Raw genomic sequence first — 21,912 nt, 5'->3', positions numbered from 1 at the left:
ACACCCTTGTCTGGTGTCCCGGTGATAATCAGCTTCTAACCCACAGAACACAGCAAAGGGGAGTGGAGGAATGTGATTGTGTTACGCAGGACTGCAATGCCCATTTCTCTGGAAGCTGGCCCTCCCCTGTGGCTTTGAGGAAGCACATGGCCGGGCTGGGGAGCCCCAGGTGACAGGAACAGCAGGTGGCCTCTGGAAGCTCACGCAGCCTCCAGCCAGCAAGGAAGTGAAGTCCCGAGTCCACAGCCGCAGGGCCCTCTTCCCGGGACCACGGTGGCTGCAGCACGGGGAAGTGGGTGCTGCACTGGCTTTTTCTGGAACCACATGATCAGAGGGTTTGCTACCGAAATGCCTAGAAAGCTCCAGGACCAGGTGCTCTCCTGAAAAGCTGAGCTCCTGGTGGTGGTGCTCACGCCTGGTGCAGTGGAAATCCAAGGAGGGCCCCCAGCAAATGTGCGGGAGCCCCAGATCCCTCCCGCAGAAGCCTGTGTTGTGGGTGGGGAGGGTGGTGGAGACTGACAGTAAAGAAATGTGGTGTGTCAGGGGTGACGGGGTGGTGGGGACAGCAGGACAGGAGAAGCAGGCGGCTGCGTCCTTAATTCAGCCGTCAGAGCCCACAGCAGCGCGTCCTCAAGGCCAGGCCATGCTTTTCACCGTTCCGTTTCTGTACCTTGCCCTTGTCACCATGTGATGCCCCCATCACCGCTGTGTCTGTGTGTTTAGAAGGAGCCCCAGGAGCTGGGCATAGCGATGTACCTGCAGTCCCAGCATCTCGGGAGGCCGAGGCAGGGAGCTGGGACCACCCCAGGCCTCTTAAAAAAGAAACGACAAATGGGACCTCAGGAAACAGCCAAGAAGGGTCTCCCCCAGGGCAGCTCAGTGGTTGGTGATGAGGCTTCTCGGGGGTGGAGACAGGGGCTGCGCAGGGAGAGACTAGGGGGTCATGGCCTTCTCCTTTGAGGCTTCCCTAAGTCCCCAGACAGCAGGCAGAAGAGCCAGCCCCTGAGCTCTGGAGCGCAGCACGTGAGCTCGAGGTCCCATCTTCCCTAAGACGATGGCTGTGCCAGGCAGCCCTGGCGCCTGCCGCCTGCAGCTGCGTCTGGGTGGGGGCAGCACCACCACCTTCTCCTCCTGGACAGTGGCCCCTGTCAGTGCCTGGAGGGGTGAGGAGGGCCTGCCTCCCCATGTCCTCGAGCATAGGTTGAGCACTTCCTGTGTGCGCGCCCCACGTGGGGTTTCACATCTAAGCCTTGGCAGGACCCTAGCACAGGCCCCACTGTCTCCCCGGCTGTCAAGAGGCGAGGAGACACCCTGACTCGCCAGCTCATGCAGCAGACAGGCATGCCCTCCCCGGGTGCCAGCTGGCAACCACCATACTATCCCCTGGGTTCTCAGCTGGGGGAACCCCCGCGCCACCGGAGACGTGTAACAATACCTGGAGGCACTTTTGATTGTCACTACGGGAGAGAGAGGTGCTCTATCCAATGGGCAGAGGCCAGGGTGGCCACATGCTGTCCTATGCATCCCCAGTCTGTGCTGTGGTTGAAAAACACTGCTATTTGGTCAAATGAGTGGTTTAGGTGGGCATGCGTGTATATGTGGGCGTGTGTGGGTGTGTGTCCATGAAAGTGGCCATGTCTGTGTGCGTGTGTGCGTGTAAGAGTGCCCGAGTGGGTGGATGTTGACCATGTGCATACGTGGGTGGGTGCAGGTATGTACAGCGTGTGCACATGTGGGTGTGGGCATGCATGTGTATGGGTGTGTGCACAGGTGTGTGGGTGTGCGTGTAGGGTTATGCATGGGTGTGAGGTGTGCACGTGTGTGGGGGTATGTGCCTGTGTGTGGATGTGCATGTGTGTGTGCTGGCATGCATGGGTGTGCGGTGTGCACAGGCAGGTGTGTGCATGGGTGTGGGTGTGCATGTGTATGGGCACGTGCACGTGTGTGGGTGTGTGCACCTGTGTATGGGTGTGCATGTAGGAGTAAGCATGTGTGTATGGATGTGTGTACATGTGTGCACAGGTGGGTGTGCAAGTGTGTGCAGGTGTGTGTGGGTGTGGGGTGTGCACAGGTGGGTGTGGGCGCATGTGCAGGGGTGTGACGGGTGTAGGTGTGCACACACCTGATGGGGGACAGGAACCTCAGTTTCCTTCCTACTGTTCTTTCTGGCCCCGCCAGTGCATCCAGAGTAGAAACCAACCGGAGAGAAGTGCACAGGGGAAGCACAGCCATCACTTTGCAAAATCACTTAGTGAAATCTGGGGGAAAATGAGAGTGGGCTGAAGGCAAAATCAGTGTACTCTTTGACCTGAAGAACACAGCAATTAGGGGGACAGGGGCATGGAACAGCCTGGAAGCTGGATGCAGAGAGCTGAGCAGCCGTCATATGCCCCAGGAGGAGAAGGGCGGCAGGCATGTTCACGCACCATGTGCAACCCCGGCTGCTCTGCTGCTGGAGTCCATTCGGGCTGCTGTGACAACACACCTAAGCCTGGGCCACTTGTCAACAACAGACATTTATTGCTCACAGTCCTGGAGGCTGCAAATCCCAAGACCAGGGTGCTGGCGGATGTGGCGTCTCATGAGGCCCCCCTCTGCTTCCAAGATGGCACCCCTTGACAAGGCTCGAGGTGGACAGAGCAAGGGAGCTCCCTGGGGCCTCTTCTACCCGGGCACTCATGCCATCCGTGAGAGCAGAGCCCTTGTGATCTACTCACCTCCCAGAAGTCCCACCTGTTAACACCATCACATTGGGTATTAGGTTCCAAACTATTAATTTTGGGGGCCACCAACACTCAGGCTACAGAAACTACTAATGCATCCTGGGTTATTGTGAAACTGAGAGGTGACAACGTGCCAGCAGCCCTTGCTTGCTCTTGGCGCTTCCTCGGCCTCTGTGTTCACTCTGGCCACGCTTGAGGAGCCCTTCAGCCTGCCGCTGTGCTGTGGGGCCCCTCTCTGGGGCTGGCCGAGGCCGCAGCCGGCTCCCTCTGCTCGCTGGGAGGTGTGGAGGGAGAGGCTCGGGCGGAAGCTGGGGCTGCGCAGCGCTGCCGGGCCGCCGCGGTTCCGGGTGGATGGGGGCTTGGCTGGCCGGCTGGCGCCTGCTGGGCTTGATCTGGTGATGAGCTCCCTCTGGGCTGCCAGAGTGCCCGGGGTAGGTGCTGTAAAGTCCCAAGGCAAGTGCTATTGAGAGGTGAGGGCTTCTGGGTTGGATGGGGACTTGGAGAACTTTTCTGTCTAGCTAAAGGATTGTAAATGCACCAATCAGCACTCTCTATCTAGCTAAAGGTTTGTAAACGCACCAATCAGCCCCCTGTCCAAATGGACCAATCAGCTCTCTGTAAAATGGACCAATCAGCAGGATGTGGGTGGGGTCCGATAAGGGAATAAAAGCAGGCTGCCCGAGCCAGCGGTAGCAAAGTGCGCGGGTATTTTTCCAGGTGGTGGGGTCTTTGTTGTTTCGTTTTGTAATAAATCTTGCTGCTGCTCAGTCTTTGAGTCCCCGCTGCGTTTAACACTCACCGCAAAGGTGTGCAGCTTCACTCCTGAAGCTAACGAGACCACGAATCCACCTGGAAGGACAAACAACTCCGGACGCAGCTGCCTTTAATAGCTGTAACACTCACCGTGAAGGTCTGCAGCTTCACTCCTGAAATCAGTGAGATCGCGAACCCGCCAAAAGGAAGAAACTCCAGACACACCATCTTTAAGAACCGTAACGCTCACCGCGAGGGTCCCTGGCTTCATTCCTGAAGTTAGCGAGACAACCTACCTATTCCAGACACAAAACCACCCGAAAACGTGAGTTTCTAAAGGATGAGCTAGAAATGGAATATAAGACCATGGAAATGGTGCTAATGCTGATGGCTCCACACGTCCAGAGCCGATGTTTCAGGGCGGCTCAGGCGAGGTGTGGGGGCAGAGCGGGGAACAGCGCTCCTCCATGGAGCCTGCTCTGGAGGGCTGGTGCCTGCATCGTGGTTGCATTCAGCCCTTAACAAAGCTGGAAGCGGCCGCTCCGTGTGGTGCCGGGGAAGGTGGTGCAGGTATTATTCCCACAGCCTTCTGTGTGGTTTGCTCTCGGGAGTGACGCGACACCACTGCCTCCACTATGAGGTTTAGCTAACGCCGGATGATAGTCTGATCTCACGTAGCCAGGTACAGATAAAGTACAACACACTCCTTAGTACCCTCCCGTTCCTGTCCGCCAGGTGCCCACAGGGGGCCTGCACTCCCATCTCCTGAGCAGCTGGGCTCCCACCCCCAGCTTGAGCCTGCTGTTTTCTGCTCTCTCTGCCCTGTACCCTTCTCAGAGCCTCAGCCCTCTCCCTGTGCTGGGCTGGCCCAGGTGAGACGGAGGGACACCTGGCTCCTACGTCAGTGCCCAGAGCACACTTACCCAGTGTGTGTGCATGGTCAGCCAGCGGCACCTAGCCATGGGGCGGCAGGAATCCCTCACCCCCTGCAGTCCTGCCACCCTGATCCTCTGCCTCCCCAGGGAGTCTCCACTTTGCAGGAGAGGTGGGGGAGTCAGTGGAGGGAACAGAGAGACAGGACCTTCCCTCCTGGTCCTCAAAGGTACAGGCGCTGGTGGGCTTAGCTGTTGTGGAGGCTGTAGCTTTTGTGTTCCTTCCAGGATCACAGAAATATACCACGCACCCTCCAAAGTAAATAAGTGATTAAAATCAACCAGGGGCCGGGCGCGGTGGCTCACGCTTGTAATCCCAGCACTTTGGGAGGCCGAGGCGGGCGGATCACGAGGTCAGGAGATCGAGACCACGGTGAAACCCCGTCTCTACTAAAAATACAAAAAATTAGCCGGGCGTGGTGGCGGGCGCCTGTAGTCCCAGCTACTCGGAGAGGCTGAGGCAGGAGAATGGCGTGAACCCGGGAGGCGGAGTGTGCAGTGAGCCGAGATCGCGCCACTGCACTCCAGCCTGGGCGACAGAGCAAGACTCCGTCTCAAAAAAAAAAAATCAACCAGGATGGGGGCATGTCGCCAAAATGGAATATAAACAGTAACAAATGAACTTCATGGAAGGGAGTGGGGAAAAGAAAACCTACCACGTGCTTTGGAAGACAGTATCATGGGCTGTAAGACAAAAAGAATGGCGTGCAGACACTGTGCCCTAGTTTGTGAAGCTGTTTTGCACAGCAACCTGAGTTAGCAATTATGAGATTACTTTGTGTGTGCTCCAGAATTGAGCAAGCAAGCATATTGGGTAATTAGAGCCAGATACATAATTTGCTGGACCTGGTGCAAAATGAGATTGCAGGGCGCTTGCTCAAAACTCATTAAGAACTTAAGGATGGCGACAGCAGAGCCTTAAACGCTCTGAGCAGGAGGCCCCGTGTGGCCGCTCAGGTCACCTTCCTGCAGCCACGCTGTGGGTGACGAGTCTCGTTGCTGGAGAAGGGAGCTATGAGTAAGAAGCGTGAGACTGGGAGGGGAGGCAGCAGTAGGAGTTTGTAGCTTCAGCACAGAAGTGTTGGTAGACAGCTGGGTAGACGGGTGTGAGCCTGGCATGGGCCCGTGTGTTCTCACCGAGGCTTAAGCTGTGTCCACTGGGGGACCTCGGGGCAGGGACACCCCACAGCTATGGGCACCCCCAGAGATGGATCTCGGGCACTAAGATCCTCCTCCAGGGCCAGGCACTGGGGCCTCCAGATAGCCTCCAGGCAGGGAGGGTCCCAGCTGAACCTTGAGCTCCTGTGATCCCACAAAGTAAGGCAGAGCGGCCAGAGGGCAGCGGGGGAGGGGGGCGGTCAGTAAGGCAGAGCGGCCAGAGGGCAGCGGGGGGCGGTCAGTAAGGCAGAGCGTCCAAAGGGCAGCGGGGGGTCAAAAGGACACAGGACCAATCTAGATGGCTCCAGAGCCAAACCTGGGACAATCAGAGCAAAACAATACATAAGTATAGCAATGGGCCAGGTGCAGTGGCGCATGCCTGTAATCCCAGCACTTTGGGAGGCCGAGGCAGGCAGATTGCTGGAGTCCCGGAGTTCTAGACCAGCCTGGACAACATGGTGAAACCCTGCCTGTACAGAAAATAAAAAATTAGGCATGGTGGTGCATGCCTGTGGTCCCAGCTACTCAGCAGGCTGAGGTGGGAGGATCTTTTGAACCCTGGAGGCAGAGGTTGCAGTGAGCTGAGATCATGCCACTGCACTCCAGTCTGGGTGACAGAGTGAGACCCTGTCTCAAAAAAGAAAATGATACTAATAGCTCATAACTCATCTAATAAGGCCAAATGCCCACAAGTCCATACATAAATGCATAGATAAATAAGTGGAAAGAGAGGGTGAAATGCTCGTCCCCTCTGAATTGCAATTAATAAATGCAGAAGGATTGATGGCAACAGAGAATGGACATTTTGCAAACAACACAGGAACCACTGAGGGGTGTTACAATTAGTAGGCAAAATTAGGGTGAGAAATGGGATATTTCTTGGCCTCAAACTATCTCCCGACAAGATAATTAAAGGGAAAATGCAACTTTGTGGCAGAGAGGCCTGGCAGACACCCCTGATCCCAGCAACTGAACTTAACACACCAGGAACGGACAGACCCATGTCATAGGTCTCCTGATGAGACGCCCTGAGGTCAGCCTGGCACAGCTTCTGTGGGTCCTGTCCGGAGGATGTGTCCTAAACGCAGTCATGAGAAGCAGCTGTGTGCTGGGCAATGACCCCCACTCCAAGCTGCCCCCACTGGGAGGTAGCCAGGGGGAATGACAACCAAATGCAATGTGTGGTCCTGGAGTGGGCTGTGGGCCACAAAGACACTGGGATGGGGCCTGTAGCTTAGTTAATGGTATTACATTTAAAATAATTTTTTAAAATAGTATTGTGTTGGTGTTAATTTCCTAATTTTGAACATTGCACCATGGTTCTATATGAGGTAACTTCTAGGGAAACTGCTTACAGGATATGCTGGAATTCTTTGCGCTGTTTTTGTTTTTTGTAACTTTTTTCTGAAATCACTTCAAAATGACTATTTGGAAATTAAAAATGAAAACAAAAGATGATCTTTTGTCCTCAGAGAATATCCTTCTAAGTATAAACAGTGTGAGTGCTGGGCTTACAAGTCACCTGAAGGCTGGGCGTGGTGACTCACGCCTGTAATCCCAGCACTTTGGGAGGCCGAGGCGGGCAGATCACTTGAGGTCAGGAGTTGAAGACCAGCCTGACCAACATGGTGAAACCCCATCTCTACTAAAAATGCAGAAATTATCTGCGCATGGTATCCTCAGCTACTCAGGAGGCTGAAACAGGAGAATTGCTGGAACCCGGGAGGTGGAGGTTGCAGTGAGCTGAGACCACATCACTGCACTCCAGCCTGGGCAACAGAGTGAGACTCTGTGTCAAAAAAAAAAAAAAAAAAGGCACTTGCAATAATTATTTCATTTGTGTGGTCACATCACCAGCACCGTGATATGTAGTTGTCCTGTGGCAAACAGCGCCCTCCAGAACACACGTCCACCCAGAGCTTCACAATGTGGACTTGCTTGGAAACAGGTTCTTCGCAGATGCAATGAGGTAAAGTGAGGTCATTCTGGATTAGGACGGGCCCTAAATCCTATGGCTGATGTCTTACGAGAAGAGGACAGACAGACCAGCACAGAGGAAGAGCCCCGTGCTGAGAGGGAACAGACTGGAGGGATGTAGCCACCAGCCAGGGCACACCCAGGGCCACCAGCAGCCACTGCGTGGGAGAAGGGGGTGGGAGGAGCCCACTCTGCCCACACCTCACTGTCAGACTCTGGCCTCTGAGACAGAGAGCAGGTGCCTGTTGTCCCGAGCCATGCAGTGTGCAGCACCTTGTTATGGCAGCCACAGGAGGAGACCAACATCACCATCCAGCCCACGTCTCCACTTTAGAGTTCACCTTCTTCCTTTCGATGCAAGGACGGCATTCTGCAGATGTGGAAGACTTACACACTTGGAAGCCAAAACCACAAAATGGGATTCCTTCGGAGAGATCTAGCTGCCGTACACATAACTGCTTTATTGGATTTTAGGTTTCTTCCCACCCAACCTTCATTTCCCCCATGATCAGACCAACGGTAAGGCAGCCTCACCCTTTTTCTGCCCCTTTGTCCTTTAATACAGGAAAGATGAGCCCTAAAATTGGGGTTTTGCCGAGAAGGTTCTCGATGAGTTGGAGGGCAAGCCGGCGGTGTTAGCTGCTCCCTGTGGAGAGGGGTTGACTCACAGGCAGTGCGCCCAGAGTCCACAGCGTATGGGCTGTTGGCAACCGTATTTATACCCACTTCTTTTACATGCAGATTAAGCAGGGATCAATGCAAATTGAGGGGCGGGTTATTTAGAATTGTCTAGGAAAGGAGTGACAACTTGTGGGTCGTTGCCATGGAAAAAGGTAACTTCCAGGTCATTGCCATGGCATTTGCAAACCATCATGGCACTGGTGGGAGGGTCTTATGCCAATGAGCAATGATGGCAGCCAGGGATCACCCTCCTTGCCGTCCCGATTCCTGTCTCCACTTCATCCCATCCAGACCAGATCCTGTTCTGCTCAGTGGGTCTGTGAGCAGAAAACAAGTCCTACCACCTTCCTACCTCATCCCCCTCTTCAGAGATGAGATCCTTCGCCTTAATCTTAAGGGGGTGCAGAAGGGCAGGGTCTGTCTTCTGGAATTGCTTCCTGCTGTGTTCATGGGCATAGGCCCTGCGTAACGCTGGAGGAGGGAAAATCTCTGGTGCCTGATCTAAGGGCCCCAGAGGCCAGACGCTTTCATTTCTCCAGGTCAGAGGATAGGACGGGTTGAAGCCTGTACCAGCGTTGTCTTTGTGTGGAATTGTTGCAATCTATAGGACTCGAGCTTTGCTAGGAGCCAAAAGTTAGTGATGATAGTTATTGAAGGTCCTAGGAAAGGTCCTTTGCCTTTCCAACAGCCCACACGGTTGCCAACAGCTGTGGACTCTGGGCGCACTGCCTGTGAGTCAGCCCCGCTCCACAGGGAGCAGCTAACATCTCTGGCTTGCCCTCAAACTCTTTCCTGGGTGAAGCCAAGAACCTTCTGGCTAAACCCCAATTTTAGGGCTCATCTTTCCTGCATCAAAGGAAGATGAGGCAGAAAAAGGGTGAGGCTGCTTTACCGTTGGTCTGATCATGGGGGAAATGAAGGTTGGGTGGGAAGAAACCCAAAATCCAATAAGGGAGCCAAAAGTTAGTAATGATGAGATAGTTATTAAAGGCCCTGAGAAAGGTCAAAAGCAGGTGAGAAGAGTCGGTATGGCTGATGACTGCACGTGTTCTCGCACTGTGATTTATGTGTGTGTTTGCAAAACAACAGCTTTACGCCTTCCAGGGGCTCACAGGGGAAGGGCATGGTGTGGTCCTCTCATGCCTGCAGGGACGCAGAAGACGCGGGTGTAACCCTGGACGGGTGGACCCGGTGAGTGACTTCCTGCAGTTTAACGGCAGTGGCAACACTTAACAACGCCCGACATAGGCCCTTTAATTCTGCTTGTAATTGATCCTTGGGGGATCCTCCTTTTTAAGGTGTTAATAAGACTGAGTCTTCTGGCTGAACAGGGAGCTATTTGCCATCATTAGCCTGCCATCATGCCTGGCGAATTTTTGTATTTTTCCTAGAGATGGGCTTTCACCATGTTGCCCAGCTTGGTCTCCTTGAAGGGCCTTTGTGCCTGGCCTAAATTCCAGGCAGGGGGGCAGAGTGAGGTGTGTCCAACCCGTTTCCTGTCATGGCCTGAATTAGTTTTTTAGGGTTTTTTTGGTGGGAGGAGCAGGGAGGGGATTTCCTTTGGCCAAAGAACTTAGAGTCAAAAGACTTTTTAGCCAATAAAACATTCTAGGCCGGATAAGAACAGAGGGGGGCAGGCATGCATTAGTCCTCAAAACCCTTTAGAGCAGTAAGAGTCAAAAACTAAGACCGGGCGCGGTGGCTCACGCCTGTAATCCCAGCACTTTGGGAGGCCGAGGCGGGTGGATCACGAGGTCAGGAGATCGAGGCCATCCTGGCTAACATGGTGAAACCCCGTCTCTACTAAAAAATATAAAAAATTAGCCGGGCGTGGTGGCGGGCGCCTGTAGTCCCAGCTACTCCGGCGGCTGAGGCAGGAGAATGGCGTGAACCCGGGAGGCGGAGCTTGCAGTGAGCCGAGATAGCACCACTGCACTCCAGCCTGGGCGACAGAGCGAGACTCCGTCTCAAAAAAAAAAAAAAAGCCAAAAATAAGGTTATAAGTCAAGAAAATCCAGGAGCATAGCATCAAGCTGTACTGGGGAAAACACTGCTCCCACAGACCTCTAAGATGAAACCTTTAGCATCAGGCCACAACATCAGTTAGAACTGGAAGAGAAAAAATTACAGGAGCTGACGAAGAAGCTAAAGGAAAGAGCCACTATCCCAGACCTTTTCAAAGGGAGAAAGTTGACAGCAGAGAGACCCAACAGCTGAACCTCCGGGACACCAACCCAAGTAGTTTTTGTTTCTGTTTTGTGGGACAGGGTTTCGTGCTCTCGCCCAGGCTGGAGTGCAGTGGTGTGATCACAGCTCACTGCAGCCTTGACTTCCTGGCCTCAACTGATCTTCCCACCTCAGCCTCACAAGTAGCTGGGACTACAGATGTGCACCACACCCAGGCTACATTTTTTTAAAGTTTTTTTGGATTGTTTTTTTTTTTTGGTAGAGATGGATTTTTGCCATGTTGCCCAGGCTGGTCGTGAACTCCTAGGCTCAAGTGATCCACCTGCCTTGGCCTCCCAAAGTGCTGGGATTACAGGTGTGAGCCACTGCACTCAGCCCAAAGAAGTTTTAAAAGAAGCTGGTTATAGCATTAAAAGCAAAAATTCTCATAACTTAATAAATCAATACCTTAAGAAAACCCGGTTCCAATACATAGACCATTCCCTAAAAAGTCTACCACAAACCATTTTTCTTTAATCGGCGGGGTGCAGCGGCTCATGCCTGTAATCCTAGCACTTTAGGAGGCCAAGGCGGGCAGATCACAAGGTCAGGAGTTTGAGACCAGCCTGGCCAATATGGTGAAACCCTGTCTCTACTAAAAATACAAAAATTAGCCAGGCGTGGTGGTGGGCACCTGTAGTCCCAGCTACTCGGGAGGCTGAGGCAGGAAAATCACTTGAACCTAGGAGGCAGAGGTTGCAGTGAGCCTAGATCACGCCACTGCACTCCAGCCTGGGTGGCAGAGTGAGACTGTCTCAAAAAAAAAAAAAAAAAATTAATCACAGCAGGCTTAATTGGACACAAAACTGCTCTCAGAAATTCCCCTTCACAAACCCCATTACAACCCACACAGACCCCCCATGACATGCCTGGACTCTCTGACCTGTCCTACACCTCCCAACCAGTCTCTTTATTCTAGGACCAGAGATCCCTTCTCATACAAAGTCACTCTTTCTTGGCTGGGCGCAGTAGCTCACGCCTGTGTAATTCCAGCACTTTGGGAGGCCGAGGCGGGTGGATCACCTGAGGTCAGGAGTTTGAGACCAGCCTGGCCAACATGGTGAAACCCCATCTCCACTAAAAATACAAAAATTAGCCAGGCATGGTGGCGGGCGCCTGTAAGTCACTCTTCATATCCCTCCTGAAAAAAAAAAAAAAAAAATTTATGTATATATATATATATATACATACATAAAACGCTCCCCACTTCTCTCTTTTTCTGCTCATACTGGTTCCCTCATATTTTGAGCCTCTCATTTAATACTTTCTGGACAAAAGTTATTCTTTTCCCAATAAAGAATATATCTTCCCTAGCCCATTTTATATACAGGTAGGAAGCAAGAAATCCTGAACTGCCCAACAGACATTAGCATTCTTTTTTTTTTTTTTTTTTTTTTTTTGAGATGGAGTCTCGCTCTGTCGCCCAGGCTGGAGTGCAGTGGCGCAATCTCCGCTCACTGCAAGCTCCGCCTCCCGGGCTCACGCCATTCTCCTGCCTCAGCCTCTGGAGTAGCCCACCACCATGCCTGGAGAATTTTTTGTATTTTTAGTGGAGACGGGGTTTCACCGTGTTAGCCAGGATGATCTCGATCTCCTGACCTCGTGATCCACCCGCCTCTGCCTCCCAAAGTGCTGGGATTACAGGCATGAGCCACCACGCCCGGCCCAGACATTAGCATTCTGTAGATGAGAAACATTCTGCAGTTTCAAGATTTTTAAGCCATACAAAAAAGCTCACTACTTAATCATTTTAACCATTCCAAAACCTATGAACATCAGTGGTTTACCTAGGTAAAAATTTTTAAGTTAAATTTTAGAAGATACAACATTCCCTTCAAACTAACATGTTTAGACTTATTTAATTTATGAGCACTCTTTTATTTGTAAGCCAACTTGATAGCATGCTAGACACAACACACATCACGCAAACAAAGTGACCTGTACAAGACAGCTAGACCTAAATTATTTATAAAATTGGGACCTGTTTACCTGACCAAATTTTATTTGCCCTGATGAGTATGAAAGACGGGGAAGTGGAGAAAGATTCTGTAGAAAGGGGGTGAATTACATGGCTCAGCGTGAGACCTTGCAGTCCCTGAGCCACCAGAGAGCTCACCCAGCAGCAGAGACACCAAAGAAAAATGTGTAAGTGGCCACTTGTCTGCCTGCAGGAAGCCATCCACCAGGCCAAGGGTCCGAGGCACCCAGTACACTTACTTGAGCAAAACACCTCGTTGGGGTCAGGAGATTGAGACCATCCTGGCTTAACACGGTGAAACCCCGTCTCTACTAAAAATACAAAAAATTAGCCGGGCGTGGTGGTGCACACCTGTAGTCTCAGCTACTCAGGAGGCTGAGGCAGGAGAATTGTTTGAACCCAGGAGACGGGGGTTGCAGTGAGCCGAGATCGCACCACTGTACTCCAGCCTGGGTGACAGAGTGAGACTCCATCTCAAAACAAAAACAAAACCACCTCGTTGGGACTAGCCGAAGAAGGTTAGCTCTAGTGTTGACAGGCAGCCTTTTTCTTTCTCAGCAGGGAAGGTTAGGACATTCTCATTGCCAATGGCCCTTTTGCTTACGGTAGGCACACTGATTCTGACCCAGGGGCCAGCAAGTCAAGAGCTCTTGTCTGGGCATGTCAGATGCCAGTCTCACAACACTCTCTCAGGATGGGTAAGGCTGAGGGGCAAGGCACTGACAGCAACTGTTAGCAGTTGCACATTCTGGCTATTTGTCTTACTTTTAATTCTATCTCTTTTGCCCTGTTCGTATTGTTGCAAACTTTAAAGGGCATGTTTAGGAGCTGGCTCATAGGGGTTTCAGGTCCCATTTCTGCTTTCTGTAGCTTACTCCTCATGTTGGAGGCAGATTCAGGGAAAAAATGTATACCCAGGAGAGCTTGCCCTTCTGGGGAGTCGGGGTCTGCGTCAATACGTTTCCTGAGTGCCTCAACCAAACTACCTTGAAACAGTGCGATTTTCATCCTTCCGTGATGGGAAGGATGTTGGCATTACTGACTGGCTTAATCTCACACTTTTCCCTCTGCTTCTCCCTCACGTCACAGCAAGTGAGCAACAATGATTGCAAGTCATGACAAGTGAAAGAGCATGGTAGACTTGAGTCTTCCATAAAACCCCAGATTATCTGAAAGCCGGCCACATGCCTCCTTGCATGAAGCCAAGTCAGACATAGAAAATGGCACCTGCACTCCAAGTGCCCCATTCCCATCAGCTGCCTCTCACCACAGACACAAGTTTGACTTGAAGGGCTGATACGGGGCCCTGCTTCTGGGGGTGCCCATTGGACTTGCTTTCTTAGCAGTCGGGGGTATAGGCTGAAGCTAGTTGGATAAGGGGGACGGGGGCCTGATGACCCGGGGTGGAATCCTGTGCTGGCTGAACCCCCCTCAGAATTGGGGAACTGAGGAGGGTCCAAGGAGGGCACAGGCCTTCTAGGGGGAGCAGCCACGAGGGGTTCCCTTAGACGTGCCTTCCTGGTGCCTGGAAGTAACACGAGCCAGTAAAGGGCCATAAAAGCCTGTACATAAGGGACCTCCTCCCATTTTTCTTTTTTATGGAATAAGTCCAATTGTGAAATGGCATTATAATGTATAGAACCATGTTTAGACCAATTCTCTTGATCCAAATGGTCTTGCAATAGAAAATGAATTTCTTTAAGTCAAATTTCATCTATTACATATTCTATACATCAAAGATGAAATTAACCCTTCGCTTACCATCAAAACTATAGGACACTGATGATATTGATGCTATGAATATGCAAATTATGAAGACTTAAATTTTGACTCTTACATACTCAACAGATCTAAAGCCAGGAGAGCTATTGATTACTATGAGCTATGATAAAGTTGACAATTGAGTAGTCTTCCCTATAGAAATATGAATTCATATACTAGTTTCATCAGAAGATGTTTTACTTTCATGAGCCGTACCGTCACCAGGCCTGAAAACAGATGCAATTCCAGAACATTTAAACCAAGCAACCTTAATGTCTACACCACCAGGCCTTTACCATGACCAATGCTCAGAAATCTGCAGGTCTAACCACAGCTTTATGCCAGTTGTTCTTGGGCTAGAACTAATACCCTGAAGAACATCAAACACCGGCCAGCATAAAAGACACTCCAGCTGCAAGTGTTCTGGGATGCTCATCATCGTCCTTATGTCTAGCAAGGATTTCTACTGGGCACAGGCGTTTTTCTAAGTTTAGCAAGAGCAGAAGCAGCTGGACCTTCGCTGTCGTCCCCTTTCAGATTCCCATGTCCTGCAGAGAGGGAATAAGTCAAGGTGGCAACGCGTTAAAAAAGTGCTGGCAAACAAAATATGACAAAAGTATTTTTACCAAGCAAAGTGTAGAAGAAAAAGTGCAGATAAAGTGACAACAAAAAAATGCTGTTTCAGAAAATAACTTTCGGTACGAAACAAAGGCAAGGCCAAGATTCCCCTAGGGTGGCCTCTAACACCATAATCCTAGAGGGAATGCCAGTGCCAAAAACTCTGGAGCATCTGGGGGTGGCCTACAATCCCAAATGCCAAAAGCCCAGAGCAGTCGAGTATCAGCCAACAAGGGTCCCACACCAATGTCGAAAACCCCAGAGCATCTAGCCGGTGGCCAACAGTGAACCCCAAAGGCCAAGCTGGGGCCAGAGAACAACATGACCCTGCTGTCCTAGGGTCAGCACAACAGGGGACCTCCCACAACCAAGTGTCCTGCCTTAAATAACTGCCCAAATACAGTTAGCAGGGAGCCGAAGCAAAAATTGCAGATGAAACGTACATTTCAAAGCAGAAATTAAAATGGCCAACAGGCAATGAAATGGCATTAGAGGAGAAAGGATCGAGAGAAGGAATGACAAGGATGTGGCTGGTCAGGCGTGCTATGGGGACTTCGAACTGCCATCTAGCCAAAGGCCTAATTTCCTGGCTCATATTGGCAGGGGTGGGTAGAGGGGAGGACACTCACCCAACCACAGGAGCCAAATGGCGCTGACCATTCTCCACCTTAATCCCTAGGTAAAGATCTCCTCCCAGGGTTTCCCCAGCTTGGGCAGGCTAGGCTGCTTCGAGGAGACTGGCACGTGGACTGGTGACCTGCCAGCCAGGGCGGGGGTCCCACGTGTGGTGGCGGCACTGTGGCCACGCCCCCAACCACTTGGCTCTGCTGCCTGCTGGGAAAGATGACGGCTCTGAAAAGAGCCTTTGGCTAAGGTTACAGCTCTGCTGCACTAGCAGCTCTATGACTTTGATTTTCTTTGATCGCTGCAGAGCCAATCACCATCTCTCTCTGATTGCTGCTGCTTCCCATCTCACCAGTCACCGTCTAGCCAATCACCAGATTGCTGGTTGCCATCTTGCTACCTCTGCACCATCCAGCCTTCTTGTCAATTGCCGTCTCACCACTTCTCTTCTTTCGAGAGATCGCAGTTGTCCCACCCACTGCGGACCACCACCTCTCTGCTGTCTCACCACCCCTCCACCCACCACTGCCACCTCCACTGTTGCATCTTCATGACTGCCAGGTGATGCAGGCCAAAACTGGGGCTTAGCCCAGGAGGGTTCTTGGCTTTGCCCAGGAAAGAATTCAAGGGTGATCTGGCGGTGTTAGGCAGCAAACTTTTATTGACCAGCACTGTTCCTTGCAGAGTGGGGCCGACTCATAGGCAGTGTGCCCAGAATCCACAGTATATGGGTTGTTGGCAACTGTATTTATACCCACTTCTACCCACTTTCAATTACATGCAACTTAAGAGGCAGGTCAATGCAAATTGAGGGGCAGGTTATATAGAACTTTCTAGGAAAGGGGTGATAACTTCCAGGTCATTGCCATAAAAAGCAGTGGTTATTTCTGGGTCGTTGCCATGGCATTTGTAAACTGTCATGGCACTGATAGACACGTCTTATGCTAATGACCAACAAGGGCAGCCAGGGTTCGCCCTCTTACCATCTGCTGGTCCCTGCCAGCTTCTCCACTTCACCTCATCTGGACTGGGTCCTGCTTTGGTCAGCAAGGCTGTGACCAAGAAACAAACCCCACCACTCTCCTGCCTCCCTTGCACTTAACACCACCTCTGGAAGATAACTGCTTACCAGCACAGAGATAACTTTTTTATTCTTATTTACAGATGCATTTTGTGGGTGTGTCTCAGTTATTCATTAAACCTTCTGCCCTTTGATATTTGGGTGTTTCCAAACCTTTGCCACTACATGCGATGCCACAGTGAACAGCATGGAGCACCTGCTGCGTGTCTGGCCATCTCAGGGACAGATATCACATTTGTTGCTGTAGCTGGGTAAGTGGGAGGCGCCCCCCAACAGCCACCTCCCCTCCCAGGCAGCAGCACCCCATGAGCCGCCCATCTCCTTGGGGATGCAGAGGCGCTGTTGGAAGTCTGCATCTCGGACAATCTGATGGGTGGGAAATGGCGTGCAGAGGACCTGGGGTGTGCACTTTTCCTGTAAGTGAGGCTGAGTGTCTCTTCACAGGGAGAGCCGAGTGCCTTTCTTTTTCTGCCCATTTTTCCAACAGATACTTGGGTTTTTGCCTTGATTTTTAGGAGATTGTTATAGTTTGCAGAGCTCGATCCTTTGTGCGATAAGTTGTAAGCCTTTCCTCATGTGCTATGGCTTTCATTTCCCCATGTGCTACACCTTTGATTTTCTTCTTGCACTTTTGTTCATGCTAAAATGTATATTTCTTTTTTGTTTTTGTTTTGTTTTGTTTTTTTGTTTTTGAGATGGAGTTTCACTCTTGTTGTCCAGGCTGGAATGCAATGGCACCATCTCAGCTCACCACAAGCTCTGCCTCCCAGGTTCAAACAATTCTCCTGCCTCAGCCTCCCGAGTAGCTGGGATTACAGGAATGCACCACCACACCCAGCTAATTTTTATATTTTTAGTAGAGACGGAGTTTCACCATGTTGGCCAGGCTGGTCTTGAACTCCCGACCTCAGGTGATCCACCCTCCTCGGGTCTCCCAAAGTGCTGGTATTACAGGCGTGAGCTACTGTGCCCAGCCTGTATATTTCATTTTTAATGTTTTATATGTTAGAGCAGTTTTAGGTTCACAGTAAAATTAAGACGAAAGTACAGAGATTTCCTATAGCCCCCCTCCCCGGCTACAGCCTCCCCACGATGAACTTCTCCACCAGCGGTGCATGTGTTACAGCTGATTTTCCTGCACTGACCCCCATCGTCATCACCCAGCGCCTGTAGCCTACATTCAGGCTCAGTCTCGGTGCTGTACCCTCTAAGGGCTGGGACAAATATCCAACGACATGTGTCTACAATTATAGTATCACATAGAGGAGTTTCACTGCCCTAAAAATCCTCTGTGCTCCTCCTGTCCAACCTTCCCTCCCCCCAGCCTCTGGCAACCACTGATCTATTTACCATTTCCATGGTTTTGCCGTTTCCCAAATGTCCTAGAGTTGGAACCCCACAGGGTGTAGCCTTTTCACATTGGCCACTTTCACTCAGTGATAAGTATTTAAGTTCTTTCCCTGCCTTTTCATAGTTTGTCAGCTCATTTCTTTTTAGTGCTGAGTCCACTGTCTGGATATGCCACAGCTAGCTTACCCATTCACCTACCGAAGGGCATCTCGGTTGCTTCCAGGTTTTGAAACTTATGAATAAAGCTGCTGTAAACACCCATGTACAGGTTTGTGCAGAGAGAAGTTTTCAGCCCCTTTGGGTATATACCGAGGAACATGACTACTGGACCATATGGTGAGATCATGTCTAGTTTTGTGAGAAACTGCCAAACTGTCACAGTGGCAGCCCCATGCATTCCCACCAGCGATGAACAAGAGTTCCTGCTACTCTGCATCCTTGTCAGCATTTGATGTTGCCAGTCCCTGGGTTTTGGCCACGCTAGTAGGTGTGTGTGGTATCTCAGTGTTGCTATAATTTGCATTTCTCCGATGATGCGTGACGCTGAACATCCTCATGCACGTATCGCCATGTGCGAAACTTCTTCAGTGAGATTTACGTTCCAGTATTTTTCTCACTTTTAAAATCTGTTGTCCATTTGTTGTTGTTGTTTTAAGAGTTCTTTGCATATTTTCAGTACTGTCCTCTATCAGATAAGTCTTTGGCAAGTATTTTCTCCCAGTCTGTGGCTTGTCTTCTCTTGACAGTGTCTCTTGCAGAGCAGAAGTTTCTCATGTTAATGACGTCCAACTTACCCATTATTTCTCTCATGGATCATGCCTTTTAGATTCAACAGGCATGCTGAATGTTGAATTTAAAAGGTCATCTCATGCCCAAGGCCATCTAGGTTTTATTCTGTGTTATCTTCTGGGAGCTTTATAGTTTTGTGTTTTACATTGAGGTCTGTGATCCATTTGGAGTTCGTTTTTGTGAAGGGTGGGAAGTCTGTGTCTGGATTTGCTTTTCTGCACATGGGTGTCTTGTTGTCCCAGCACCATTTGTTAAGAAGACTCTCTTTGCCCCATGGAATTGGCTTCGCTCCTCTGACTGCATCCACATGGGTCTGTTTCTGGGTTCTGCACTCTGCCCCCTTACCTGCCCCCTTATCCACCCCCTACGCCCTTATCTGCCCCCTACCCGCCCCCTTATCTGCCCCCTACCCCCCCCCTTACCTGCCCCCTACCCGCCCCCCTTACCCGCCCCCTACCCGCCCCCCCTTACCGCCCCCTACCCGCCCCCTTATCCACCCCCTACCCGCCCCCTCATCCATCTTTCATTCACCACCCTGCTTTGATTAGTGCAGCTTCATCATGAGCCTAGGAGCCGAGCAGCATGAGTCCTGTGACTTTGTTCTTCTTCAATTTTGTGTTGGTTGTGCTGGGTCTTTTCTTTCTTTATGTAAACTTCAAAATCATTTCTCAATATCCACAAAATAACTTGCTAGGATTTTGATTGAGTGTATATATATAATATATATATATATATATACACACACACACACACATCACACACACACACACACACACACACACATATTTGAGATGCTCCTGGAGTGCAGTGATGTGATCTTGGCTCACTGCAACCTCCACCTCCCGGATTCATGCAATTCTCCTGCCTCAGCCCCCCTAGTAGCTGGGGTTACAGGCATGTGCCACCAGGCCTGGCTAATTTTTGTATTTTTATTAGAGATACGGTTTCACCATGTTGGCCAGGCTGATCTCAGTCTCCTGACCTCAGGTGATCCTCCTGCCTCGGCCTCCCAAAATGCTGGGATTATAGGCGTGAGCCACCGTGCCAGACCTGAGTATACATTATTTTAAGTGGTAAATTTTGGCAATCTTGTATTTGTTCTTCTGAATTATAAGATATGGTTAGAAAGCCTTTTCCTCTCCTGTGACATCCTGCAGCTGTGTTTTCAGCCAGACCTCACTTACTTCCTTCTCGCATGAAGATCTCTGGTCTTTGGGGATTATTCTGGTGTGGAAGATAAGCTAAAGGTTAAGTTGTATCTTTTTCTTTTTTTTTTCGAGATAGAGTCTTGCTCTGTCACTCAGGCTGGAGTGCAATGGCACGATCTCAGCTCACTGCAACCTCTGCTTCCGAGGTTCAAGCAATTCTCCTGCCTCAGCCTCCCAAGTAGCTGGGATTGCAGGCACCCGCCACCACACCCGGTTAATTTTTGTATTTTTGGTAGAAATGGGGGTTTCATTGTGTTGGCCAGGATGGTCTCGAACTCCTGGCCTTGCGATCCGCCCACCTCAGCCTCCTAAAGTGCTGGGATTACAGGCCTGAGCCACCACGCCCGGCCACTTTTGTTTTTTTAGTAGACCTACGGGTTTTGCCACGTTGACCAGGCTGGTCTCAAATTCTTGACCTTGTGATCTGCCCTCCTCAGCCTCCCAAAGTGCTGGGATGACAGGCATGAGCCACTGTGCCTGGCCAGTTTTATCATTTTCTATGTGGCTATCCAACGGTCACAAAAAATAATTGTCAAAAGTCCATCCTTTTCCACCTCATCATATACCTAATCTCTACATATATTTGGTTCTATTTGTAGACTTTCTCTTCTATTCCGTTGGTCTATCTAAAAAGCAAAATTTCAAATACTGACACCGATAGATGAAAACGCTTTCGCTTCTTCCCCGTTTCATCCAGTTGGGGGCTAAGTGTCCTTCGGTTTGGACTGTGCAGCTCGGGTCACCTTCTCTCTGTGGAACAGCAAGTGAAGAAAGAGGCAGAGCCATGTGTTCCAAACCATGGAGACAGTTGAGAAAGTGGGAACCCATTACTCCCCAAGCCCGGCCAGCAAACCTCACCGATGTAACAGATAAGCACTTCCGGCAGGTGGGGCTGACGCTGGCCAGGACACAGCCCTCTCTCTCACAGCAGTGTTCAGGTTGTTTGTGCACAAAATTTCACAAAGGTCAGAGCTCGTCTCTCCAAAGAGATAAGCTTTGCGGTTAACCTGAATTCACTGAACTGGGATTTATTATTATTATTATTCTATTTTACCTCTAACAGAAGTTTGAGATCTGTGTAAGTTTCGTTCCTCTCTCTGATTCGAGGGGAGATGCCCAGCGCGCCGTTTGGGGGAGAGAACCTGGCGTCCTTTCCTTCATTTCAGGTACCCAGCTCCTAGCAAATGGGTCTTCCTCCCGGGTTCTCTGGGGTAAAGGATTTGCTGAGAAGGAGCTGAATGTTGCGGCTGCGCTTCTCAGACATGTGCTCAGAGCCAGGTATCCTCTCGCTCTTTCTTTCAACTGGTAGCCAGAAAATACGGGCTGAGCATCAGGGATTCTCAGCCTCGTCAAGCTCCAGCCCTGCCTGTTGTGACAGACATTTCCTGATGCCTTTTGCTCTCTGGAATGAAGGTCATGGGCAGTATTACCCACACAGCCATTCAAAATCAATCGGCTTCGTGACCTGTTGTGAAAGGATGGTGATGGCCGTGCCAGCATGTGACATGCACTCGGATGCCTGTGCACACAGGTGCACCTTCCAGAAGGTGAGGTTGGCCCGAGTGCCCACCGCCATGTGAGTGTGCTGCTGCACAATGACCAGTTGCTGGAATGTTCTGAACAGAGCCCAGTGCCACCCACTTTGATGTGCGCCATTGTCAGAAAAATCAGAGTGCGTTAAATTCCTGCAAAAATTCTGTGTGTCTGTCTCTATGTAAATGAGCTAGGGCTTTGCTTAGTCTGCTCCCTGCATCTGGCAAGAGAAGCAACAGCAGCCCCTGGGGAGAGCAGCACCCAACACAGCACAACCCTGATTCGTGTACTTCAGGGTAGCCAGCACCCAACACACCACAGCCCTTCCCAGCCAGCGGGACAACCAGCAAAAGCCCTGAGAACTCCCACAGCAGCCCCCGGGGAGGGCAGCACAGGGCCGTGCATGCAGGGAGGAGGGAAGAACCAGGCTGGGGAGGGTAGCACAGGGCCGTGCATGCAGGGAGGAGGGAAGAACCAGGCTGGGGAGGGCAGCGCAGGGCTGTGCATGCAGGGAAGAGGG

At 50.9% G+C, this 21,912-nt stretch overlaps 1 long non-coding RNA gene across 1 annotated transcript; it reads left to right on the top strand.

The window, feature by feature from the left end:
- The first annotated feature begins 3,443 nt into the window (after positions 1–3,443).
- Positions 3,444–21,556, top strand: LOC115835368. The gene is made up of 2 exons (XR_004030334.1): positions 3,444–3,910; positions 20,459–21,556. It is a non-coding gene; the product is annotated as an uncharacterized LOC115835368 (long non-coding RNA).
- Positions 21,557–21,912: the final 356 nt, after the last annotated feature.

Source organism: Nomascus leucogenys, chromosome 6 (genome assembly GCF_006542625.1).
Source record: "Nomascus leucogenys isolate Asia chromosome 6, Asia_NLE_v1, whole genome shotgun sequence".
Taxonomy (NCBI): domain Eukaryota; kingdom Metazoa; phylum Chordata; class Mammalia; order Primates; family Hylobatidae; genus Nomascus; species Nomascus leucogenys.
This window is presented reverse-complemented; position numbering and strand designations above follow the sequence as displayed.